Source organism: Rutidosis leptorrhynchoides, chromosome 10 (assembly GCF_046630445.1).
Source record: "Rutidosis leptorrhynchoides isolate AG116_Rl617_1_P2 chromosome 10, CSIRO_AGI_Rlap_v1, whole genome shotgun sequence".
Classification (NCBI taxonomy): Eukaryota; Viridiplantae; Streptophyta; class Magnoliopsida; order Asterales; family Asteraceae; genus Rutidosis; species Rutidosis leptorrhynchoides.
The window spans coordinates 121,871,957-121,885,774 of NC_092342.1; positions in this window are offsets into that span (position 1 = coordinate 121,871,957).

Below are 13,818 nucleotides of genomic sequence, written 5' to 3' on the forward strand. Positions count from 1 at the left end.
CAGAAGTTCTGTGGATTATTATTGAATTATGTGGACATGATAATTGCCACCATTGAATTATGTGAAAATGATAATTACCACCATTGAATTATGTGGACATGATAACTGCCACCGTTGAATTATGTGGATATGATAATTGTCACCGTTGAATTATGTGGACATGATAATTGCCACCGTTGAATTATGTGGACATGATAATTGCCACCATTAAATTATGTGGACATGATAATTGCCACCAATTGATGTGAATGTTATGTATCGAGAGAATGATTTTTATACACAGGTTATGTGTATTAGTTTTTGTGCACGAGATATGTGTACGGTTACTAAGATTTGTGAATATGATTTCGTACACGAGAAAGGTGTACTGTATTTAAAAGATATCGCATGTACATTACAGGTAGGTATAGGATTCGGGCCCATTTGTACCATGCAGTATTTAAATCTTGTGGTCTATCAAAATGATGAATTTTACTGTTTTATGATAAACTTATGAACTCATCAACCTTTTGGTTGACACTTTAAAGCATGTTTATTCTCGGGTATGAAAGAAATCTTCCGATGTGCAATTGCTCATTTTAAAGATATTACATGGAGTCGTTCATGGAATATAGAGGTCAGTACCTCGCAATGGGACCATCTGCTGAAGACTTCATCTAGGTGGATTAGGACGGGTCACTACAGGTGGTATCAGAGTGGTGGTCTTAGCGAACCAGGTCTTGCATTAGTGTGTCTAACTGATAGTTGTTTAGATGCATTAGTGAGTCTGGACTTCGACCGTTTCTGCATGTCAAAAGTTTTGCTTATCATTTTGTGTCGAAAATTACATGTTTATCATTCTTAGGGAATCACTTGCTTATCATTCTTTGTCTAGACACATCTTACTACATTGATTGCATGAAAAGTGTATAGAGGAAATTCATATCTTAGCGTATCTGTTACTGTAAACTTTGCCTGGCATATTCCGTAAATTCCTCCGTAATCTACGAAATCTTTTGTTCTATATATATAGGTATTCTATGTAATTAGAATATCATCCGATATCCGAGAATCATTTCATATCAAAAAATGTGACGACCCGGGAATTTTCGACCAAATTTAAACTTGATTTTTATTTGATTTCGACACGATAAGCAAAGTCTATAATGTTAAGTCTCGAAATTTTGGAACTGTGTCATATATTCAGTTACCCTTCGACCATTACCGACGATTCACGACCAATTATTTGTAAATAAATATGTATATATATATAAATATAAATATAAATATAAATATAAATATAAATATAAATATAAGAGAATGTATAATATTTTATATAAATAAGTATACACTTTAATTACTTAGGATTGAAAATGTAAAATTTATAAACAGAATAATCAAGTACAAATAAAATAATTATATATATAAACATGTATATGATATTAATATGAAACTATATGTATATATATATGATTCCTATTCATAATAAGTATTATATTGTAATATATATAAACGATATAAATATTCAATGTCTAATAAATGTTGATATAAGATATATAAAATATAATTAATCAATTGTATTATATTAAAATACAAAATTTGAATATAATTGTTATATTAATAATACTATCATTACTTTCATTATTATTATTGTTTATATTGATATTAATGTCTGTATTATTATTTCTAAAACAAAATATTTATATGTAAGTATTTATATATATATATATATATATATATATATATATATATATATATATATATATATAAAATTTGATATGTATAAATGATTATATTATAATTACAATTAATATTATTATTATCTTTATTAGTAATTAAATTTATTAAAATTATCATTATTGATATTATCATATTATTATTTAGTAGTACTAGTCACTTTGTCATAACACTAACAATATTATTATTAGTATTATTAATTGTATTAATACACTTATTAATTAACAAAATATAAGAATCAGATATATTTATACTAATATATATAGGAATACAGACACACATAAAAATATATAGATAATTTATACACAAATACATATTTAGATATATATTACGGTTATATATATAATCTGATACAGAAAAAGCACGAATCAGTTTTCTATCCTTATCAAAGTGTTCCCTAAATTGATTTAAAACTATAATCCAGTACAAATTAACAACATTTAGTCCTCTAATCAAACGAAATCAATTTTGGTCGATTGCTATTTTTTCTTAAAGCCTTTCTGACAGAATCCACAATTGTCGAGCAATCAAACTAGCAAACAAAAATCAATTTAGAGCAAATGAGCTGTAATGTTTTTCTTAGCCTTCCAATAACTATCTGTTAACATATTTCAAAGAAAAACACTGAAATTAAAATCAAATTTTTTAGAAAACCATCGAGTATCTCTGTTCTTGGTTCAACATGTCAAAAGTTTGAATTTGAATCACTCCTCAAAATGTATTAATACCGTTCTGTTGAGAATCTTATAAACGATCTTTCTGCAAAAATTCACATTCCAATTCCTCTTATTCACTTCGAATTTCGGAGTCAAAGTTGCGTTTCAAAAGTCAAATGATTGTGTTTATCGTAACATTCGGATTCATGTTGATGATTTGAGTTCAATTGATCATGGATAAAGTTTCTAGGAGTTGTTTACAAACTTTTTTGTGTTATAAATCTAATCTGAAACAGGCTAGAATTCATAATTAGGTTTCAAGTGTTCATCGTGAACATGTATCTGTTACAGGTCGACCCTCATTCCTTTGTTTTAAATTAATTCGAACATTTTATGTAGGACGATTCTGTTTAGATTTCACAACATAATCTAGCTGCTATGATTTGGTTTATGGTCGATTGAATTGTTGAAGATAAAGAAGAAAATAGATAGATAATAAATACGGGTTATAGATATTAAATGAGAGGTTTAAATCAGAATAATAGGTTAGACTGGATGGTTAAGCAGCGTATCAGGTTTCGAGAGGTCACGGGTTCGAGTCCCGTTCTGGGTAATTCTTTTTGCGAGCTAGTTTCAAGGTAGTTTTTATTTTTAAAATTCATTATTATTAATATCATTGTTATTATTAAGTAATATAATTATTGTTATTGTTAGTATTATTATTATTAAGTGTTATTATTATTATTATTATTATTATTACTACTGAGTGCTATTATTATTATTATCATTATTATAATTATTATCATTATCATTATAACTATTATTATTATTACTATTATCATAGTTGCATTTACAAGTATTATTAGTTATATTATTATGAGTAATATTTATGTAAGCACTAAAGACAATATCATAACTATCATTACCTGTAACATTATTATCTTTATAGTTATTATTATTCAGTATTGTTACCATTATTAGTATTATCATTAAGATTGATATTTTAGTAGTACCATTATGATTAAAACCATTATGTTAGTATTATTATCAAAAAGTATAAGTTTCATTATCATTATTATTAAATTATTTAAATTATTAAAACCTACTGATATTATCACTATTATGAGATTTATTACTAAAACTATCATCATTATTATTATTAGTAGTATCACCTATAATATTATTATTGAAAATAATTACGTTTATGAAAATAAAAGTTTTAAGAAGATTATTAAGGTTATAAGTATGTTTTAAACATATTAACAGCCTTTATATATAATTATTCATATATAACAAATTAAGTATTTTAAATATATATATTTACATATATATATGTATATACATGAAACTATATAAACAATAATCATTTTCAAATATATATACAAATTAAATAAATGATATATAAAGTTATAATATATGAAATTGTTCGATTACGATTATAGGTATTAATATATATACAAATGATATAGGTTCGTGAATCCAAGGCCAACCCTACAATTGTTCAGTGTCGTAATATGTATTTTTACTACAAAATACATTAGGTGAGTTTCATTTGCCTTTTTACCCTTTACATTTTTAGGCTGAGAATACATGCGCAATTTTTATAACTGTTTTACGAAATAGACACAAGTAATTGAAACTACATTATATGGGTGAATGATCGAAGCCGAATATGCCCCTTTTGCTTGGTAACCTAAGAATTAGTAAACCGGTCTACTAATTGACGCGAATCCTAAAGATAGATCTATTGGGCCTAACGAACCCCATCCAAAGTACCGGATGCTTTGGTACTTCGATGTTGTTTTTATCATGTCCGAAGGATTTCTCGGAATGATAGGGGATATTCTTATATGCATCTTGTTAATGTCGGTTACCAGGTGTTCACCATATGAATGATTTTTGTCTCTATGCATGGGACGTATATTTATGAGAACTGGAAATGAAATTCTTGTGGTCTATTAAAATGATGAAAATGATCGATTATGATAAACTAATGAACTCACCAACCTTTTGGTTGACACTTTAAATCATGTTTATTCTCAGGTATTAAAGAAATCTTCCGCTGTGCATTAGCTCATTTTAGGAATATTACTTGGAGTCATTCATGGCATATTTTGAAAGAAGTTGCATTCGAGTCATTGAATGCAACAAGATTATTATTAAATCAATTATAGTTGGATGTATTATGAAATGGTATGCATGCCGTCAACTTTCGATGTAATGAAAGTTTGTCTTTTAAAAATGAATGCAATGTTTGTAAAATTGTATCATATAGAGGTCAAGTACCTCGCGATGTAACTGATAATGCTAAAAACGAACATATATTTCATAGCATTATTCCTCAAGAAAGACAAGCTTTTAGTTGCAATTGTTCTATTTACAAGTGATATTCGTTTAAATAATAAAAGGTGAAGACAAAAGACAGATTCGACGAATTGAAGACGCAAACGACCAAAAAGCTCAAAAGTACAAAAGACAATCAAAGAGGTTCCAATTATTGATAAGAAACGTCTCGAAATTATAAGAGTACAAGATTCAAAACGTAAAGTACAAAATATAAAATTGTACGCAAGGACGTTCGAAAATCCGGAACCGGGACATGAGTCAACTCTCAACGCTCGACGCAACGGACTAAAAATTACAAGTCAACTATGCACATAAATATAATATAATATTTAAATAATTCTTATAATTATTTATATATTATATAAATAAATAAAAACCGTCGGCAAGAAAGACTCCAAATTGTGTGAGCTGTAATTTCAAACTCCGCGACTCGCAGAGTGTGAAGGCAAAAAATGCCGCGAGTCGCGGAGTATACCTGAACTCAAATCCCTATAAAGCCAACCGAATTCTGATCATTTTTCATCCATCAATATATCCATCTCTCTATCTATATCGTATATATTTATATTTATATTTTAATTTTAATTTTAATTTTAATCCTAATAATAAGGGTATGTTAGCAAATGTTGTAAGGGTGTAAGTCGAAATTCTGTCCGTGTAACGCTACGCTATTTTTAATCATTGTAAGTTATGTTCAACCTTTTTAATTTAATGTCTCGTAGCTAAGTTATTATTATGCTTATTTAAAACGAAGTAATCATGATGTTGGGCTAATTACTAAAATTGGGTAATTGGGCTTTGTACCATAATTGGGGTTTGGACAAAAGAACGACACTTGTGGAAATTAGACTATGGGCTATTAATGGGCTTTATATTTGTTTAACTAAATGATAATTTGTTAATGTTAATATAAAGATTTACAATTGGGCGTCCCTATAAATTACCATATACACTCGATCGGACACGATGGGCGGGGTATTTATATGTACGAATAATCGTTCATTTAACCAGACACGGGAATGGATTAATAGCCACTAGAATAATTAAAACAGGGGTGAAATTATGTACAAGGATACTTGGTATAATTGATAACAAAATATTAAAACCTTGGGTTACACTCAGTCGACATCCTGGTGTAATTATTAAACAAAGTATTAAAATCTTGTTACAGTTTAAGTCCCCAATTAGTTGGAATATTTAACTTTGGGTATAAGGATAATTTGACGAGGATACTCGCACTTTATATTTATGACTGATGGACTGTTATGGATAAAAACCAGACGGACATATTAAATAATCCAGGACAAAGGACAATTAACCCATGGGCATAAAACTAAAATCAACACGTCAAACATCATGATTACAGAAGTTTAAATAAGCATAATTCTTTTATTTCATATTTAATTTCATTTATTTTATATTTAATTGCACTTCTAATTATCGCATTTTTATTGTTATTGTATTTAATTGCACTTTTAATTATCGTACTTTTTAATTATCGCAAGTTTATTTTATCGCACTTTTATTATTCGCAATTTCATTATCGTTATTTACGTTACGCTTTAATTTAAGTCTTGTGTTTATTTTTAATATTTTACATTTGGTTTTAACTGCGACTAAAGTTTTAAAATCGATAAACCGGTCATTAAACGGTAAAAACCCCCCTTTATAATAATAATATTACTTATATATATATTTGTATTTTTATAAAAGTAAACTAATATAGCGTTAAGCTTTGTTTAAAAAGATTCCCTGTGGAACGAACCGGATTTACTAAAAACTACACTACTGTACGATTAGGTACACTGCCTATAAGTGTTGTAGCAAGGTTTAAGTATATCCATTCTCTAAATAAATAAATATCTTGTGTAAAATTGTATCGTATTTAATAGTATTTCCTGCTAAAATTAATAGTATTTTTATACCACTCTACTAAAACATCAAGTTATTTTTGGCGCCGCTGCCGGGGAATCGCTTAAAAGCCGAAAGCGCAACGCTAATATAAAAAAAAAAGATTTTTAGTTTACTTTTATTAAAATTTGTTTTTATAAAAATAATTTTTAAATATTCAAAAATATAAAAAGAAAAACAAAAATATAAATATTTTTAAGATTTTGTTAAATATTTAAGTTTTATAAAGTATCTTTAGTTTGTAAAAATATAAGTTTTTATTATATATAAATTTTAGATTATAAAACAGAAAATTATAAAACAAAAATATAAAAAAAAACGCGTCAATTTAAACTGTACCAGAGTTGAATTCTGGAACCCCGCGACTCGCGGGGTTTGCAGCTTCGGGAACCGCGACTCGCGGAGCCGTCTGACACGAACCTGGTCCAGCAATTAATACGAGTTAGGTTTTAATTATTTATTATTATTATTATTAAACCTAATTAGGTTTTATATATAATATTATTTAGTTTAAGTTTTTAATTAATTTGTAATATTAAATTTTAATTAGTTTTATTTATATATAAAAATTAATACTATTATAAATAATATAAAAATAATATTTTTATAAAAATTGTACTTTTTACAACTTTTTGTATATTTTTATATTTTGTCCCTTTTTAATCGTTTTAGCGTAATATTTGTATTTTTCACTCATATTTAGTTTTAAACTTAGTTTTTGCCATAGTTATTTTTACTTCTAGATTTTTAGGCTTTGCCGTAGAATTCCTTAAGTGCTTTTTCTTTAGACTAAGATTTAGGTGCTTTAGAATTTTGCGACGCCTTTTTAAGTTTTAGTTTCTTTTTAAGTTATTTCCATTTGGGATTTAGTTTTTCCTGTAAGCTTTAATATTTTTAGACACCTTTTACCTATGTATCAATTATCATTCCAATTAGTAATCTCAATTTGCGATTATAATTTTAAGTTAGTTGTAGTAATTAGGTTAGGTTAGTCAAGTGTTTTTAAGTTTTATAAGTTTCTTTTATTTTTCCGTCACCTTTTATTTTTCAACCATTTTTCTTTTTCGACCTTTTTCGACGAGCTCTTTTTCTTTCTTATTTCTCGCTATTCTAGTTTTAGGACATAGATTTTTATTCTACTTCTTATCTAAATTTCTTAAAATTACGAAAATTTATTTTAAGTGGTTAAATTGATAGACATCAAAATTTTCTGGTTCGTAGTAATAGTTGGATTTGTACGTGGACCGGGTTATTGGAGCCAAACAGTACTCAATTATATTGAGACCAAACGAATCCTGCCCCTCTGCTGCATCTTTTGGCTATTCGAAACGTGGGCAAAATAAGAAAAGTCTATTGATTGGATAACTTATTATAATTTTTCTTTCCTTTTTAAAACTAATAGGATATTCAGTGAATGCACCGAGCAAGACGTTCACCACCTTTTGTACGTTCACCACCTGTAACTAGATCAAGACATTTAGCAAATATAACCGCCGTTGATTTTTCTTTAGAATCGTCATCCAGTCGACCAAGTACTTCAGTTCAAATTTCCGATAATCCATTTTTTGAACCCGACCTCACAATTGAGAATCCGGAGAATATTCAGGAACGATTCGTAGATCCTGGACCACTAAACTTTCCTCCGGAACCACCAATCATTCAAACAGAGATTGTTGAGGAACGAACCATTAAATCAGAATCCTCTAGTGATTTCGATTCAACAAATTCAATTATGGAGAATCTGGAACCTTTAAGTATGGAAGACCGAATGAGAGCTAAACGCACTGGCCAAGGTCACGCAATTACTCATCCAGACATTAATGCGCCAGATTATGAAATCAAAGGACAAATTCTACACATGGTGACTAATCAATGCCAATTTAGTGGTGCGCCGAAGGAAGATCCAAATGAACATCTACGTACCTTTAATAGGATCTGCACACTATTTAAAATCCGAGAAGTGGAGGATGAACAGATATATCTCATGTTATTTCCCTGGACTTTAAAGGGAGAAGCCAAAGATTGGTTGGAATCGTTACCTGAAGGGGCGATCGATACATGGGATGTTTTAGTTGACAAATTTCTTAAACAATTCTTTCCGGCATCTAAAGCCGTAAGACTTCAAGCAGAAATTGTTACGTTCACACAGAAGCCGAATGAAACTCTATATGAGGCGTGGACAAGATTTGGAAAGTTATTAAGAGGATGTCCGCAACATGGTTTAGATACCTGTCAAATAGTACAAATATTCTACCAAGGATGCGACATCACTACAAGGAAAGACATAGATATAGCAGCTGGTGGTTCTATTATGAAAAAAACCGAAACTGATGCTTACAAAATTATTGATAACACTGCTTCCCACTCACATGAGTGGCACCAAGAAAAAGATATCGTTAGATCATCTAAAGCAGCTAGAGCCGATTCTAGCCATGACTTAGATTCCATTTCCTCAAAGATAGATGCTGTCGAGAGACGAATGGAAAAGATGACTAAAGATATTCACTCAATACGAATTAGTTGTGAGCAGTGTGGAGGACCACATTTGACAAAAGATTGTCTCAGTATTGAATTAACAATGGAACAAAGAGAGAATATTTCATACATAAACCAAAGGCCTGGAAATAATTATCAGAATAATTATCAACCGCCAAGACTGATTTATAATCAAAATCAGAATTATAACCGAAATATTCCATACAACAACCAACAAGGTCCTAGCAATCAACAAGTATCCAATAATAATTACAATCAGCAAAGACCTAATTTTCAAAACAAACCACCACAACAAACCGATGATAAAAATCCGAATTTAGAAGATATGATGACGAAGCTAGTTGAAACTCAAACGCAGTTTTTCACATCTCAGAAACAAACTAATGAACAAAATGCTCAAGCATTTAGAAATCAACAAGCTTCTATTCAAAATCTGGAACAAGAAGTAAGTAACCTAGCAAGGTTAATAGGTGAAAGAAAACCGGGAAGTCTACCTAGTGATACAAATGCTAACCCCCGGAATGAAACAGCTAAAGCTATTACCACAAGAAGTGGTACAACACTTAAACCACCTGAAATACCTGTAACTTCTTATGAAGCTATTCCTACTCCACAAGAACCACAACCTGATCAAGATAAGGAAAAAGAACCGTTGGTTGAGAAGGTTAATGAAGATAACACAGTTAAGGCTAAACCTTATGTTAAACCATACCAACCACCACTTCCTTACCCGAGTAAAATGAAGAAAGAGAAACTTGAAGCCGAACAATCTAAATTCTTGGATATGTTTAAACAGATAAATGTAAATCTTCCTTTCATTGATGTGATTTCAGGAATGCCTAGATATGCTAAATTCTTGAAAGATCTAATCTCAAATAGAAAAAAAATGGAAGAACTCTCGGCTGTTACCATGAATGCTAATTGTTCAGCAGTGCTGTTGAATAAGATACCAGAAAAATTATCTGATCCAGGAAGTTTCACAATTCCATGTTTTCTGGGTAGTCTTAGTTCAATAGAAGCATTGGCAGACTTAGGTGCTAGTATAAATCTAATGCCGTATTCACTATACGCTAAACTAGACCTTGGAGAATTGAAACCAACCAGAATAAGCATACAACTAGCCGATAGATCAATAAAATATCCTAGAGGGATAATGGAGAACATGCTAGTTAAAGTTGGTACTTTAGTATTTCCAGTAGATTTTGTTGTTCTGGACATGGAAGAAGATTCTCAAGTTCCTCTCATATTAGGAAGACCATTCTTAAACACGGCTAAAGCAATGATAGACGTGTTCGGTAAGAAACTGACCCTAAGTATAGAGGATGAGAGTGTTACCTTTTCAGTTGATAGAGCAATGCAACAACCGCAATCTGCAGATGATACATGTTATTATATTCAAACTATAGATGCACATGCAGAATTATTAGAAGAATTTCCAGAATTACAAGGAACAGGAGAATGTTCTTTAGGAGAAGTTAATGAACCAATTGATGAAGCTGAAATGTTAGCTACACTTATAGCTAATGGATATGAACCAACAACAGAAGAAATCCAAATGCTAAAAGAAGAAGACAGATATCGATACAAATCATCGATAGAAGAACCTCCGAAATTAGAATTAAAGCCACTTCCAAACCATTTGGAATACGCTTATTTACATGGTGAATCTGAATTACCTGTAATAATATCGTCTTCTCTTACTGAAAATGAGAAATCACAACTCATTTCTGTGTTGAAAGCTCATAAACCAGCCATTGCATGGAAGATTCATGATATTAAAGGAATAAGTCCTTCGTATTGCACACATAAAATCCTTATGGAAGAAGGTCATAAAACGTATGTGCAACGCCAACGAAGACTAAATCCTAATATGCAAGATGTAGTTAAGAAAGAGATTATTAAACTGCTAGATGTAGGTCTAATTTATCCAATCTCTGATAGTCCATGGGTAAGCTCAGTTCAATGCGTGCCTAAGAAGGGTGGCATGACTGTCATTACAAATGAGAAAAATGAGCTTATTCCTACTAGGACTGTAACAGGATGGCGTGTATGTATTGATTATAGAAAATTAAATGACGCCACCAGAAAAGATCACTTTTCCTTACCTTTCATAGATCAAATGTTGGAAAGATTAGCCGGAAATAGTTACTATTGTTTTCTAGATGGATTTTCCGGATATTTTCAAATTCCAATAGCACCCGAAGACCAAGAGAAAACCACATTCACGTGCCCTTATGGTACTTTTGCTTACAAACGCATGCCATTTGGACTTTGCAACGCCCCTGCAACCTTTCAAAGGTGCATGATGGCAATTTTTCACGACATGATAGAAGAATACATGGAAGTATTCATGGATGACTTTTCAGTCTTCGGTGATACATTTGAATCATGTCTAGTTAATCTTGAACGAATGCTTATTAGATGCGAACAATCAAATCTAGTACTTAATTGGGATAAATGCCATTTCATGATTAAAGAAGGCATCGTTCTTGGACATAAAATTTCAAAAGAAGGAATTGAAGTGGATAGAGCTAAAGTAGATGTAATTGCTAAACTTTCACATCCCACCAATGTTAGAGGAGTTAGGAGTTTTCTAGGGCATGCCGGTTTTTACCGACGTTTCATAAAAGATTTTTCTAAAATTGCCACTCCTATGAATAAACTCCTAGAAAAGGATGCTCCATTCATCTTTTCAGATGAGTGTATCAAATCTTTTAATATTCTTAAAGAGAAACTCAATAATGCGCCGATCATGATAACACCAAATTGGAATCTACCATTTGAACTAATGTGCGATGCAAGTGATTTTGCAATGGGAGCCGTTTTAGGACAAAGGATTGAAAAACGATTTCAACCTATATATTATGCTAGTAAGACGTTACAAGGAGCACAAATGAACTATACAACTACTGAAAAAGAACTCCTTGCTATTGTCTTTGCTTTTGACAAATTTCGATCATATCTCGTTCTAGCAAAAACGGTGGTCTATACCGACCATTCTGCTCTTAGATACCTATTTTCAAAATAAGATGCTAAACCAAGATTAATCCGTTGGATCTTACTCTTACAAGAGTTTGATATTGAAATCCGAGATAAAAGAGGAGCAGAAAATCTCGCCGCTGATCATCTTTCTCGTCTTGAAAATCCCGAATTAGAAGTTCTAAATGAATCGGCCATACAAGACAACTTTCCTGATGAATATCTATTGAAGATAGATTATAAAGAAATTCCATGGTTTGCAGACTATGCAAACTACTTAGTTTGTGGATTCCTTGAAAAAGGATTATCGTACCAAAGACGAAAGAAATTCTTCAGTGATATAAAACACTATTTTTAGGAAGATCCACACCTGTTTAAAAGTTGTCCCGATGGAATAATACGCCGATGTGTATTTGGAGATGAAGCTAGTAAAATATTAAACCATTGTCACACAGGACCAACAGGAGGGCATTATGGGCCTCAACTAACAGCAAGAAAAGTTTATGATGCTGGATTCTATTGGCCTACAATTTACAAAGACGCACACCTTCTTTGCAAAACCTGTGATGCTTGTCAAAGGGCCGGAAAAATAAGTCAACGTGATGAAATGCCACAAAATGTCATCCAAGTATGTGAAGTATTTGACATTTGGGGTATTGACTTTATGGGTCCATTTCCAAAATCTCATAATAATCTCTATATTCTCGTAGCCATTGATTATGTATCTAAATGGGCGGAAGCACAAGCTCTCCCAACTAACGATGCACGAGTTGTAGTCAACTTTTTAAAACGTCTTTTTGCAAGGTTTGGAACACCGAAAGCTTTAATAAGTGATCGGGGTACTCATTTCTGTAATAATCAACTTGAGAAAGTTCTTAAAAGATATGGAGTAACTCATAAAATCTCCACCGCATATCATCCACAAACAAGTGGACAAGTTGAAAATACCAACCGAGCTTTAAAACGTATTCTAGAGAAAACCGTAGGATCAAATCCGAAGGAATGGTCCATTAAATTAGAGGATGCACTCTGGGCTTTTAGAACAGCCTACAAAACTCCAATTGGAACCACACCTTTTAGACTTGTTTATGGAAAAGCATGTCATCTTCCAGTAGAAATTGAACACAAAGCATTTTGGGCTTTGAAGACATGTAATCTTGATATACATGAAGCTGGACGTCTACGATTAAGTCAACTAAATGAATTAGAAGAATTAAGACATGAAGCATACGATAATTCGTTAATCTATAAGGAAAGAACGAAGAAATGGCATGATAAAAGAATCAGAAGTTCAAAAGAATTTAAGGAAGGAGACAGAGTTCTTCTTTTCAATTCACGATTCAAGCTATTTCCTGGAAAATTGAAATCAAGATGGTCTGGACCATTCATAGTCAAAAGAGTTTTCCCATACGGAACAGTAGAATTGATAAATTCAAATGGGATTGAATTTAAAGTTAATGGTCACAGAGTTAAACACTACATAGATAGTCCGATGGAAGTCGACAACGAAGTTAATCACAATTTCAACACCACAGCTAACTAAGTGTGGGGAGAATCAAGTCTTTAAAGGATAATATGTATTTCTGTTAGAGTTAGATTGTCTGTTTTCGTGTAGTTCTCGAAAATGGAACCCGAATGGTCTTTCCCTAGCAGACCCTAAAGAACTAGTCTTCTCCCCCCATTCTGAATTTTTATTTTTTTAGGAAATGAAGAC